Source organism: Passer domesticus, chromosome 35 (assembly GCF_036417665.1).
Source record: "Passer domesticus isolate bPasDom1 chromosome 35, bPasDom1.hap1, whole genome shotgun sequence".
NCBI lineage: Eukaryota > Metazoa > Chordata > Aves > Passeriformes > Passeridae > Passer > Passer domesticus.
The window spans coordinates 1,015,133-1,029,206 of record NC_087508.1 but is presented as its reverse complement, the minus strand read 5'-3'; the positions used below and the strand labels follow the sequence as shown (position 1 = coordinate 1,029,206).

Genomic DNA, 14,074 nt, shown 5'->3' with positions numbered 1-14,074 from the left:
GGGGCAAGTGAACCACGCTGAGGTAACTGTGAGTGCCTGGCAATGAGTGCCCGAGTGTTCAGGGCAACTGGGATATACTGGGAGGGTCTGAGACCACATGGGTGGTGACTGGGACCAGACTGGGAGCCACTGGGAATGTGCTGGGGGAACCGGGAATACACTGGAGGCAAGTGGGAATGAGTCGGGTCCGGCTGGGAGACACTGGGATCATCGTGGGAGTGATCAGGACTATGCTAGGGGCAAGTGGGAGAACTGGGAACACCCTGGATGACAATGGCAGCTACTGGGACTGTGCTGGGAGAAATCTGGAAAATCATCAGGGGGGACTGGGAGGGACTGGCCCCTTCTGGGAGCAACTGGGTTCATGGAGGAAGGGAGGAGAAGTGACCAGGCTCACATGGGAGTGCCTGGGCTCACACTGGGAGTGACTGGGCTGATACTGGGGCAGCCACTGCCAGCCCCGGGACCCCCCAAAAACACCTCCCGGGGACCCCCGATGTCCCCCGAGGGCCATCTGCGGCTGGGCTTGGGAGCCCTGCCAGCTGCAAACATGCCCCCAAAAAACCCCAAAGCCAGGGACCCCCCGGGATCTTTGGGCCGAGCTCCCCCTCCCCGGGCACCTGCGGGATGGGGGGCGATGCTCCCGGGGCTGCGGCGGCTTCAGGGAGCGCCAGGGCCACCAGATTCTCCCTCTGCTCTTCTGCTGCTGCTGCTGCTGCTGCTGCTGCTCGGCCTCTTCCTCCCTCCCTCCTCCTCCTCCTGCCCCGTTCCCGAAGGCCGAACCGTGAGGGGAAAGGGGGCAAGGAAAGGGCGGAACCGTGAGGGGAAAGGGGGCGAGGAAAGGGCGGAACCGTGAGGGGAAAGGGGGCAAGGAAAGGGCGGAACCGTGAGGGGAAAGGGGGCAAGGAAAGGGCGGAACCGTGAGGGGAAAGGGGGCAAGGAAAGGGCGGAACCGTGAGGGGAAAGGGGGCAAGGAAAGGGCGGAACCGTGAGGGGAAAGGGGGCGAGGAAAGGGCGGAACCGTGAGGGGAAAGGGGGCAAGGAAAGGGCCGAACCGTGAGGGGAAAGGGGGCAAGGAAAGGGCCGAACCGTGAGGGGAAAGGGGGCAAGGAAAGGGCGGGAACCGTGAGGGGAAAGGGGGCGAGGAAAGGGCCGAACCGTGAGGGGAAAGGGGGCAAGGAAAGGACGGGAACCGTGAGGGGAAAGGGGCGGGCTCAGGCCAAGGGCGGCAACTGTGAGGGGACACTCTGGGAGGCGGCACTCTGCAAACAGAACTGCACGGGACTGAGCACGGACGGGAGAGAAAGCAGTAAGTCTGAGAGTTTTATTGGCTATCAAATACATCCCACACACCCAGCCCCACGCAATCCCTGTCCCTCCGCACTAAACTGGGATCCCACTTCTCCCAGTGTTATTCTAACCCCACGTCACCCTGGTGGCTTTGGAGTCGAGTGACTTTGTTGTGGGATTGAGTTGTTTGAGGTGGGAAGAAGCAAATCTCTGCTGCTATTGAGCCTTAATTCAACAATTGAGTTGTTTTCAGTGGGACTGAGTTGTTCTGAAGTAACAGATCCATCCCACTTGGCTTTTGGACTGCAAAGATTGAGAAGAGAAAAAAACATTAAGGCCAAACCAAAAGGAGGAGCAGCCAGGTGTGCTCCCATCATGGATCACAGGGAATGTGGGTCAGCAGGGCTGTGCCCAGCGTGGGTCCTGCAGTGGGGGATGGAGCTGGAGCAGCGCACGAAGCTCTTCCCGCACTCGGGGCACTCGCAGGGCTTCCCTCACCAGTGCCTCTGTTGGTGTCGGGTCAAGTGAGAGCTGCGGGAGAAGCTCTTCCCACACTCCCCACACTCGTAGGGCCTCTCCCCGGTGTGGATGCGCCGGTGTTTGACGAGGTTGGAGTTGTACCTGAATCCCTTCCCGCAGTCGGGGCACCTGAAGGGCCTCTCCTCTGTGTGAATGCGATAGTGCCAGAGGAGATGGGAGCTGGTCTGAAACCTCTTCCTGCATTTATCACACTCGTAGGGCCTCTCCCCAGTGTGGATGCGCCGGTGGGTGACCAGCATGGAGTTCTGCCTGAATCCCTTCCCGCAGTCAGGGCAGAGGAATGGCCTCTCCTCTGTGTGAATGCGATAGTGCAGGAGGAGACTGGAGCTGGTCTGAAACCTCTTCCCACACTTGGAACACTCGTAGGGCCTCTCCCCAGTGTGGATCCTCTGGTGACTGATCAGGTGGGAGCTCTGTCTGAAGCTCTTCCCACACTCCCCACACTCGTAGGGCCTCTCCCCAGTGTGGATCCTCTGGTGGCTGATCAGACTGGAGCTCCGGCTGAATCTCTTCCCACACTCCCCACACTCGTAGGGTCTCTCCCCAGTGTGGATCCTCTGGTGGTTGCTCAGGTCGGAGCTGTCTCTGAAGCTCTTCCCACACTCCCCACACTCGTAGGGCCTCTCCTCTGTGTGAATCCTCTGGTGACTGATCAGGTGGGAGCTCTGTCTGAAGCTCTTCCCACACTCCCCACACTCGTAGGGCCGTTCCCCAGTGTGGATCCTCTGGTGACTGATCAGGTGGGAGCTCCGGCTGAATCTCTTCCCACACTCCCCACACTCGTAGGGTCTCTCCCCAGTGTGGATCCTCTGGTGCTTGCTCAGGTCGGAGCTGTCTCTGAAGCTCTTCCGACACTCCCCACACTCGTAGGGCCTCTCATCTGTGTGAATGTGATAGTGCAGGAGGAGATGGGAGCTGCTCTGAAACCTCTTCCTGCATTTATCACACTCGTAGGGCCTCTCCCCAGTGTGGATGCGCTGGTGCCTGACCAGGGTGCAGTTCTGCCTGAATCCCTTCCCGCAGTCAGGGCAGAGGAATGGCCTCTCCTCTGTGTGAGTCTGATAGTGCTGGAGGAGACTGGAGCTGCTCTGAAACCTCTTCCCACACTTGGAACACTCGTAGGGGTTCTCCCCAGTGTGGATCCTCTGGTGCTTGATCAGATTGGAGCTGTGGCTGAAGCTCTTCCCACACTCCCCACACTCGTAGGGCCTCTCCCCTGTGTGAATCCTCTGGTGGCTGATCAGGTGGGAGCTGCTTCTGAAGCTCTTCCCACACTCCCCACACTCGTAGGGCCTCTCCCCACTGTGAATTTTCTGGTGTTTCATCAGGTTGGAGCTCAGGCTGAAGCTCTTCCCACACTCCCCACACTCGTGGGGTCTCTCCCCAGTGTGGCTCCTCTGGTGCAGGATCAGTCTGGATCTCTTCCTGAAGCTCTTCCCACACTCCTCGCACGTGTGGGGCTTCTCCCCATCACGGAGCTGCTCACGGACCACCAGCTGCGAGCTCTGGCTCCATCTGCGGCCGCCTTCCCGGCCCAGGCTGGCTCTTTCCCCCTCAGATCCCCGCCAGCTGCGTTTGCAGCCCCTCCTCGTGCGGCATCTCCGGGGCTTTTCCTCCCCGTTGGCTTCCTGCGCCGTGGAGCCGCTCAAAACGGCCTCTGCCACCAGCTTCTGCCGCGGGGATTTGTCCTCCCTGCTCTCCATGCTCAGCTCCTGCTCTGGGGGAGGAAGGACAAGGACAGGATGGCATTTGCCTCCGGGCCACAGGCAAGGCCAAGGAGATGCCCCCAGGCTGTCCTGCAGCCGGGGCCCTGCTGGGCTGGGAGATGGAGCAGCACAGAGGCCAAAGGGGCACTGACTTCCTCCTCACCTGCCTCCGTCTCCCGGGGCATCCTCCTCTTCCTCACAGCCTCCCGGGGGTTGGGAATGGGAGATCCTGGTTTGGGGAGAACAAGGGATGAGCACGTTGAGATTGAAGGTCCCTCTGCCCGAGTCCATCTCCAGAACTCACCGGCCATCGGGGCTCCAGAAAAACCTCCCAAACACCGAGGTTCAGCCCTAAAAAGCCTCCCAGGAATTCCCCGTCCCTGCTCCCTCCCCTCTGCTGTTGGGGTTCCCCCTGGCCCAGCTGCTGGGGTCACGCTGGCATTGGGGTCCCCCTTGTCCTCGGTGCCCGCCCTCCCCAGGCTGCTGGCAGTGCCAGCAATGCCAAAAGCTGCCCCCTCTTCGCTCTGCCCATTCAGGGCTGCCGGGGCTTTTCGGGCTCCCTTCTGGGCTCCCTTCTCCCCTCATGCTCTGCTCCGGGCTGCAGGGGCTCCAAGGAGTCCCCCCTGCCCCTCTCCAGCCTCTGCAGGCTCCCGCCCATGGCGGCGCTCCCCCCTCTCTGGGCTCCCCGCTTTGGGCTCCTGGGGGACACAGGGCTCTGCTCCTCCAGGCTGCCTCTGCCGCCAGCCGCCACCGCCACCCCCCGATGTCCCCCCGAGGGGCCTTTTCCGCTCGGCCTCGCACTTCTTCATTCTCCAAACATCCCCCCAAAAAAACCCACCCCAGCCCAGGGACCCCCGGGATATCTGGGCCGAGCTCCCCCTCCCCGCTCACCTGCGCCATGGGGGCGATGATCCCACAGGTGGGGGCTGCGAATGCACGGAGGGCTCGGCCGCGTGCTTCCTCCTGCTCAGCCTGGACCCGCCTTTGGCCCTCCTCTTCCTCTTCCTCCCGCTCCTCCTCCGCCATCCCCCCGCCTCCTCCTCCTCCCTGTGCCCGCCTCTCCGTCCTCCTCCTTCATCCCTGCCCTTGGCTCCCTCCTCCTCCTCCCGCAGCAGCAGCGACCCCCTCGCTGCCCCGTTCCCGGAGCCCTCGCAGCCCGCGGCAGGAGCGGGGCTGGAGCCGGCACAGCTCGGCACGGGCAGCGCGGGGCTCTCGGCTGCTCCCGGCCGCTGCGGAGAAGGGGGGAAGCCGGCCCGGGCCAAAGGAGAGGCAAACTGCGACAACTGGGGGCCCCCCATCCGAACTGGGCCTTGCTGGGGAGCCTGCCTGGGCACTGCCAGCCCTTGGGGCTCCTCTCGCCACAGCCGGGAGCGGGGAACGCTCCGAGGGCTGCGGGATCCCAGCGCTGGCAGCACTGCCAGGGACTGGGCTCCACTGGGATCGCTCTGGGATCACACTGGGGCTGTACTGGGTTGGTGCTGACATCGCACTGGGATCATTCTGCCATCGCAGGGCAGACTGACCGCACTCATGGACACTGGGATCATACTGGGATTACACTGTGATCATGCTGGGACTGAGTAGGAGCCTGCAGGGGGCAGTTCAGACCATGTTAGGGGCAAATGGGATATACTGGGAGTGACTGGGATGGTGCTGAAGGTGACTGCAGCCGCTCTGACAAACTGGGTACATGCTGGGTGCTCCTGAGAGCAACTGGGATTGTGCTGAGGGTGACTGGGAGTAGCTGTGAGTAACAGGGATAACGCTGGGAGCAACTGGGAGAGCTGCATGCTGGGGGGGATTGGAAACATCGGGGCTTCTACTGGGATCGTGCTGGAGGTGACTGGGATCGTACTGGCCGTGAGTGCGAATCACTGAGGCTGACCTGGAGTGGTTGGCAGCAAATGGGATCATGCTGGAAGGAACTGGGGAGGTGCTGGAGGAAACTGGGATATACTGGGAGTGACTGGAGTGAAGGTGAGGCTGAAAGAGAGCAACTGGAACCATGCAGAGAAAAACTGGTTTATTCTGGCAGCAACTGGGAGCAACTGGGGCCATATTTGGATCCTACTGGCAGTGACTGGACTAAGCCTGAGAGTATCTGGGAGTGACTGGGAGGAGACCCTGCACATCATCCCCCATACTGGGCCTGACTGGGAGCAAATGGCATCATACTGGGACTGACTGGGTTCATCTAGGAAGCAACTGGAACCGTGCTGGAGGCAGCTGGGACCATACTGGGAGAGACTGGAAGCAAGTGGCATTATACTGGGACCACACTGGTAATGAGGAGGAGTATGCTAGGGGCAACTGGGAGAACTGGGAACACACTGGATGAAACTGGGAGCAACTGGGATCTTCCTGGCAGCAAATTGCATCATCATAGGGAACGACTGGGAGTGACTGGGCTCATACTGGAAGCAACTGGGATGCTGCAGAGAGTGAGGGGAAATGACCATTTTCTCACTGGGAGCAACTGGGATCATCCAGGCACTGAGGGGAAGTGACCAGGATTATACTGGGAGCAACTGGGATGATACTGGCAGCAAGTGGGATCCGGCAGAGAGTGAGGGGAAGTGACCAGGCTCTTACTGGGAGTGAATGGTCTCATACTGGGAGTGCTGAGGAAACTGGAAGCACACGGGGGCACCAACTGGGCTCATACTGGGAGTGCTGAGGAAACTGGAAGCACACGGGGGCACCAACTGGGCTCATACTGGGAGTGCTGAGGAAACTGGAAGCACACGGGGGCACCAACTGGGCTCCTACTGGGAGTGCTGAGGAAACTGGAAGCACACGGGGGCACCAACTGGGCTCATACTGGGAGTGCTGAGGAGATTGGAAGCACACGGGGGCACCAACTGGGCTCATACTGGGAGTGCTGAGGAAACTGGAAGCACACGGGGGCACCAACTGGGCTCATACTGGGAGTGCTGAGGAAACTGGAAGCACACGGGGGCACCTATCGATGCACGGGCGAGCCCCGATGGAGGGGAGAGAATGATGCATCTGACTCCAGCAGCAGAAGGCTAAATAATGACTTTGTTATTCTGTACTGTACTTGTTGCCTCTAAACTGAATCTGCCTTGCCCTCAGCCTCGCTCACAAGGGCACAGAGCTGCGCTCATCTCCTGACTCTCTCGGGACTGTCTCGTGACAGCCCGACACACACACACCTTCTTGGCCCTGCCAGGCCAAGGCAACAAAACATCCTCGCTCTGGAGAAACCACCTCCACAGTGCATTCTACTGCAGCACCACAGGCGAGATAAGAATTATGTTGTCTGTCTTCCCTGCTCGATTCACAGCTTCTCTCTGTTCAGAGGGCAAGGGAATAGCACAGGGACCAATGGGCTCAAACTGGGAGTGACTGGGCTGATACTGGGAGCAGCCACTGCCGGCCCCGGGACCCCCCAAAAACACCTCCCGGGGACCCCCCGATGTCCCCCCGAGGGCCATCTGCGGCTGGGCTTGGGAGCCCTGCCAGCTGCAAACATCCCCCCAAAAAACCCCAAAGCCAGGGACCCCCCGGGATCTTTGGGCCGAGCTCCCCCTCCCCGGGCACCTGCGGGATGGGGGGCGATGCTCCCGGGGCTGCGGCGGCTTCAGGGAGCGCCAGGGCCACGAGATTCTCCCTCTGCTCTTCTGCTGCTGCTGCTGCTGCTGCTGCTGCTCGGCCTCTTCCTCCCTCCCTCCTCCTCCTCCTGCCCCGTTCCCGAAGGCCGAACCGTGAGGGGAAAGGGGGCAAGGAAAGGGCGGAACCGTGAGGGGAAAGGGGGCAAGGAAAGGGCGGAACCGTGAGGGGAAAGGGAGCAAGGAAAGGGCGGGAACCGTGAGGGGAAAGGGGGCGAGGAAAGGGCGGAACCGTGAGGGGAAAGGGGGCGAGGAAAGGGCCGAACCGTGAGGGGAAAGGGGGCAAGGAAAGGGCGGAACCGTGAGGGGAAGGGGGCAAGGAAAGGGCGGGAACCGTGAGGGGAAAGGGGGCAAGGAAAGGGCGGAACCGTGAGGGGAAAGGGGGCGAGGAAAGGGCGGAACCGTGAGGGGAAAGGGGGCAAGGAAAGGGCGGAACCGTGAGGGGAAAGGGGCGGGCTCAGGCCGAGGGCGGCAACTGTGAGGGGACACTCTGGGAGGCGGCACTCTGCAAACAGAACTGCACGGGACTGAGCATGGACGGGATAGAAAGCAGTAAGTCTGAGAGTTTTATTTGCTATCAAATACATCCCACACCCCCAGCCCCACGCAATGCCCATCCCACCGCTCCAAATTTGGATCCCACTTCTCCCCATGTCCTCCTAACCGCATCTCATCCTGGCAGCTGTGGAATCCAGTGGGTTTGGCGAGGGATTGCATTATTTTGAGGTCTGATTGAGCCCTTTTGGCTTAAGATGGCGCTGTTTTCAGCGGGATGTGAGTGGTTTTGTGCTAACAGACCTATCTCTTTAGGTTTCTGGAGTGCAAATAAATGGAGAAGATAAAAAAATAGACGATTAAAAAATTAAGGCCATACCAAAAGAATAACCAGCCAGGTGTGTTCCCAGCATGGATCACAGGGAATGTGGGTCAGCAGGGCTGTGCCCAGCGTGGGTCCTGCAGTGGGGGATGGAGCTGGAGCAGCGCACGAAGCTCTTCCCGCACTCGGGGCACTCGCAGGGCTTCCCTCACCGGTGCCTCCGTTGGTGTTTGGTCAAGGTAGAGCTCTGGGAGAAGCTCTTCCCACACTCCCCACACTCGTAGGGCCTCTCCCCAGTGTGGATGCGCCGGTGGGTGACGAGGGTGGAGTTGTGCTTGAATCCCTTCCCGCAGTCGGGGCACCTGAAGGGCCTCTCCTCTCTGTGACTCTGGTAGTGCAGGAGGAGATTGCAGCTGGTCTGAAACCTCTTCCTGCATTTATCACACTCGTAGGGCCTCTCCCCAGTGTGGATGCGCCGGTGGCTGACCAGGGTGCAGTTCTGCCTGAATCCCTTCCCGCAGTCGGGGCAGAGGAATGGCCTCTCCTCTGTGTGACTCTGATAGTGCCGGAAGAGAATGGAGCTGGTCTGAAACCTCTTCCCACACTTGGAACACTCGTAGGGTTTCTCTCCAGTGTGGATCCTCTCATGACTGATCAGGTCAGAGCTCCACCTGAAGCTCTTCCCACACTCCCCACACTCGTAGGGCCTCTCCTCCGTGTGAATCCTCTGGTGGCTGATCAGGTGGGAGCTGCTTCTGAAGCTCTTCCCACACTCCCCACACTCGTAGGGTTTCTCTCCAGTGTGAATTCTTTGGTGTTTCATCAGGTTGGAGCTCAGGCTGAAGCTCTTCCCACACTCCCCACACTCGTGGGGTCTCTCCCCAGTGTGGCTCCTCTGGTGCAGGATCAGGCTGGATCTCCACCTTAAGCTCTTCCCACACTCCCCACACTCGTAGGGCCTCTCGCCAGTGTGGATGCGCCGGTGCTTGATGAGGTTGGAGTTCTGCTTGAATCCCTTCCCGCAGTCGGGGCACCTGAAGGGCCTCTCCTCTGTGTGAATGCGATAGTGCAGGAGGAGATGGGAGCTGCTCTGAAACCTCTTCCTGCATTTATCACACTCGTAGGGCCTCTCCCCAGTGTGGATGCGCCGGTGCCTGACCAGGTTGCAGTTCCGGCTGAATCCCTTCCCGCAGTCGGGGCAGAGGAATGGCCTCTCCTCAGTGTGAGTCTGATAGTGCTGGAGGAGATTGGAGCTGCTCTGAAACCTCTTCCCACACTTGGAACACTCGTAGGGTCTCTCCCCAGTGTGGATCCTCTGGTGACTGATCAGACTGGAGCTCTGTCTGAAGCTCTTCCCACACTCCCCACACTCGTAGGGCCTCTCCCCAGTGTGGATCCTCTGGTGGCTGATCAGGTGGGAGCTGCTTCTGAAGCTCTTCCCACATTTCCCACACTCGTAGGGCCTCTCCCCACTGTGAATTTTCTGGTGCCTGATCAGGCTGGAGCTCAGGCTGAAGCTCTTCCCACACTCCCCACACTCGTGGGGCCTCTCCCCACTGTGAATTTTCTGGTGTTTCATCAGGTTGGAGCTCAGGCTGAAGCTCTTCCCACACTCCCCACACTCGTAGGGTCTCTCCCCAGTGTGGCTCCTCTTGTGCCTGATCAGGCTGGATCTCCACCTGAAGCTCTTCCCACACTCCTCGCACGTGTGGGGCTTCTCCCCATCACGGAGCTGCTCACGGACCACCAGCTGCGAGCTCTGGCTCCATCTGCGGCCGCCTTCCCGGCCCAGGCTGGCTCTTTCCCCCTCAGATCCCCGCCAGCTGCGTTTGCAGCCCCTCCTCGTGCGGCATCTCCGGGGCTTTTCCTCCCCGTTGGCTTCCTGCGCCGTGGAGCCGCTCAAAACGGCCTCTGCCACCAGCTTCTGCCGCGGGGATTTGTCCTCCCTGCTCTCCATGCTCAGCTCCTGCTCTGGGGGAGGAAGGACAAGGACAGGATGGCATTTGCCTCCGGGCCACAGGCAAGGCCAAGGAGATGCCCCCAGGCTGTGCTGCCCTTTTATTTTCCAGCATCAGTCTCATTAATGGTCATGACAACGGGCAGATGCCAGCAGCTCCCATCACAGGCAGCAGACAAGGAATGTAATGTTAAAATTTACTTTAAAGTGTTTTGCCCAAACACAGAAAGCAAAAGCACCCTGACAGCAGTTCTATCCAGGCACTATAAGCACACGGACCTCCATTTCAAACAATGCTTATTACAAATACAATACCTACTTGTAAACCTTAAAACACAATACACAGAGCTCCATAATGAAGCTTCAAACTTCCTAATATCTTGCTAGTTATACTTTTCTGCAGGTTAGGGAGTTATTCTCGATGAGTCTTAATACACTCACCATTGTTCTATTTCCCCTTACTAGCTACTTTTTATATAATATTTCTGCTGACCAATCTTACGGCTGCGGCACAGCTGAAATCACAATTCTACTCTCTGAGGCTTCTCTTTTGATGCTTTCCCCTCTGATTATAAGGATTCCCCAGAGGCACTGATTTCCTCCTCACCCGCCTGCATGTCCAGGGCCATCCTCCTCTTCCTCACAGCCTCCCGGGGGTTGGGAATGGGAGATCCTGGTTTGGGGAGAACAAGGGATGAGCACGTTGAGATTGAAGGTCCCTCTGCCCGAGTCCATCTCTAGAACTCACCTGGGATCTGGGCTCCAGAAAAACCTCCCAAACACCGAGGTTCAGCCCTAAAAAGCCTCCCAGGAATTCCCCGTCCCTGCTCCCTCCCCTCTGCTGTTGGGGTTCCCCCTGGCCCAGCTGCTGGGGTCACGCTGGCATTGGGGTCCCCCTTGTCCTCGGTGCCCGCCCTCCCCAGGCTGCTGGCAGTGCCAGCAATGCCAAAAGCTGCCCCCTCTTCGCTCTGCCCATTCAGGGCTGCCGGGGCTTTTCGGGCTCCCTTCTGGGCTCCCTTCTCCCCTCATGCTCTGCTCCGGGCTGCAGGGGCTCCAAGGAGTCCCCCCTGCCCCTCTCCAGCCTCTGCAGGCTCCCGCCCATGGCGGCGCTCCCCCCTCTCTGGGCTCCCCACTTTGGGCTCCTGGGGGACACAGGGCTCTGCTCCTCCAGGCTGCCTCTGCCGCCAGCCGCCACCGCCACCCCCCGATGTCCCCCCGAGGGGCCTTTTCCGCTCAGCCTCGCACTTCTTCATTCTCCAAACATCCCCCCAAAAAAACCCACCCCAGCCCAGGGACCCCCGGGATATCTGGGCCGAGCTCCCCTCCCCGCTCACCTGCGCCATGGGGGGCGATGATCCCACAGGTGGGGGCTGCGAATGCACGGAGGGCTCGGCCGCGTGCTTCCTCCTGCTCAGCCTGGACCCGCCTTTGGCCCTCCTCTTCCTCTTCCTCCCGCTCCTCCTCCGCCATCCCCCCGCCTCCTCCTCCTCCTCCTCCTCGTCCCTGTGCCCGCCTCTCCGTCCTCCTCCTTCATCCCTGCCCTTGGCTCCCTCCTCCTCCTCCCGCAGCAGCAGCGACCCCCTCGCTGCCCCGTTCCCGGAGCCCTCGCAGCCCGCGGCAGGAGCGGGGCTGGAGCCGGCACAGCTCGGCACGGGCAGCGCGGGGCTCTCGGCTGCTCCCGGCCGCTGCGGAGAAGGGGGGAAGCCGGCCCGGGCCAAAGGAGAGGCAAACTGCGACAACTGGGGGCCCCCCATCCAAACTGGGCCTTGCTGGGGAGCCTGCCTGGCCACTGCCAGCCCTTGGGGCTCCTCTCGGCACAGCCGGGAGCGGGGAACGCTCAGAGGGCTGCGGGATCCCAGCGCTGGCAGCACTGCCAGGGACTGGGCTCCACTGGGATCGCTCTGGGATCACACTGGGAGTGACTGGGACTATAGTGGGGATGGACTGACATCATGCCGGAATCATACTGGGTGCGTGCTGGTAGTGAGCAGGTGCCTGTGGGGGGCAACTGTGACCATGTTATTGGGAAATGGGATATACTGGGAGTGACTGGGATTATGCTGAGGATGCCTGGGAGCAGCTGGGAGCAACTGGGATCGTGCTGGGAGCAACTGGGAGTGACTGGCTGCATGCTGGGGGTGATTGGAAACTACTGGTCTTCTGCTGGGATCCATTGGCATCATGCTGGAAGTGACAGGAATCTTACTGCCATCCTACTGGGAGTGACTGGGACTCTGCTGGGTTTGTACTGACTTCAGACTGGGATCAGATTGCCATGCCAGGGCAGTCTGTGATCACCCTGAGGGAGACTGGGATCATACTGGGAGTGGCTACAGTCATACTGGGATTAGAGTGGGCGTGACTGGACCCTGACTGGGCCTTACTGGGAGCTGCATGAACCATATACTGGGACTAACTGTGGACATATTGAGAGGAAGTGGGAGCAACTGGGAGAAATCTGGGAGCAAGTGAACCATGCTGAGGTGAGTGGGAGTGCCTGGCAATGACTGCCATAATGTTCAGGGCAACTGGGATATACTGGGAGTGTCTCAAACCATGCGGGTGGTGACTGGGACCAGACTGGGAGCCATTGGGAATGTGCTGGGGGAGCTGGGAACACGCTGGAGGCGAGTGGGAATGACTCGGCTCTGGCTGGGTGCCAGTGTCTGTCCGAACTTTCCCTCATTCTTTGCCTCTCGATCGTCATGAAAGCTGAGGGCACCGGGGAAAGGAAAAGATCCTGCTCTGAAAATCCAGGTCTGACTGGTCCACCAAGGCAAATTACTGTCTCCGGGTGTGTTTGCTCAGCCCATGGAGCACTGCACCCGAGAAGGGGCAGCGAGCTCTCCTTCGCCTGCATCACTTAGCAGCGCTGGCCCTGGAATTTCTCCACCCTCCTGGCTTGGCTGCACTTTCTCTCTGCAATGACCTCCTCGGGGGTCACCCCCAAAGGAGCCTCCCTTCCCGTACATCAAGCACCGTGGCAGATGGACTGAGATGGGAGAAGGTTCTCCCTCGAGGACTGACACATGCCACCCCTACGTGGAAAAGCCCCCTCCTCTTCCCTAAAGACTGAGGCTGAAATCCCCACCGTAGGGTGGGGGGAGGCGTGGGTGGGGAAGGCCAGGTAACCAAAGCAAGTTTGCAAGCGACCGCTGGACCGAGGGGACGATGGTTCTTGCCTACTGCTGATGGACTTTCTGTACCAGGCCTACTGCTGATGGAATTTTGGTACCCTTTCTCAACAGACTAATTTGAAATGTGTCCCCTTGCCCCAGTCAAAAAGGACTATAAAAGAGGTTAGAGCTGACTGGTCCCCTTGAGATCTCCCCTGACGTGAGGACGGCAGGCTCCGTCGCCTGGACTTTGAAGGATCCCACGTCTGCTAGCTATACACCTCCTTTCTTTTCCTCTCTCTTTTTTTTTTATCCCTATTCTTTCCCTTTCTTCATTCCCCTTCTCCCTAATGCATTTTGCTGTGGTTATTCAATAAAAATAGGTATGTTTGGATTTTTACTGCAAAACCCCCTTGTCGTGACAGTTTTTGCACCCTGAGATCAGTGAAAAGAACCTTCACAAGTCACGTCCTTAGGACGGATCGTGTCACTGGGAGACACTGGGATCACAGTGGGAGAGATTAGGACTAGGCTAGGGGCAACTGGCACAACTGGGAACACACTGGATGACATTGGGAGGAACTGGGAGCAAGTGGGACTGTGCTGGGAGAAAACTGCAGCATCATTGGGGAGGACTGGAAGGGACTGGCCCCTTCTGGGAGCAACTGGGATCATGCACTAAATGGGAACTGACGAGGATCATACTGGGAGTGACTGGGCTGATACTGGGGCAGCCACTGCCAGCCCCGGGACCCCCCAAAAACACCTCCCGGGGACCCCCCGATGTCCCCCCGAGGGCCATCTGCGGCTGGGCTTGGGAGCCCTGCCAGCTGCAAACATCCCCCCAAAAAACCCCAAAGCCAGGGACCCCCCGGGATCTTTGGGCCGAGCTCCCCCTCCCCGGGCACCTGCGGGATGGGGGGCGATGCTCCCGGGGCTGCGGCGGCTTCAGGGAGCGCCAGGGCCACCAGATTCTCCCTCTGCTCTTCTGCTGCTGCTGCTGCTGCTGCTGCTCG

The 14,074-nt window shown here is 59.9% G+C and overlaps 1 pseudogene; it reads right to left on the bottom strand.

The window, feature by feature from the left end:
• Positions 1-1,308: 1,308 nt before the first annotated feature.
• On the bottom strand, positions 1,309-11,765 carry LOC135288785 (zinc finger protein 850-like; annotated as a pseudogene).
• Positions 11,766-14,074: the final 2,309 nt, after the last annotated feature.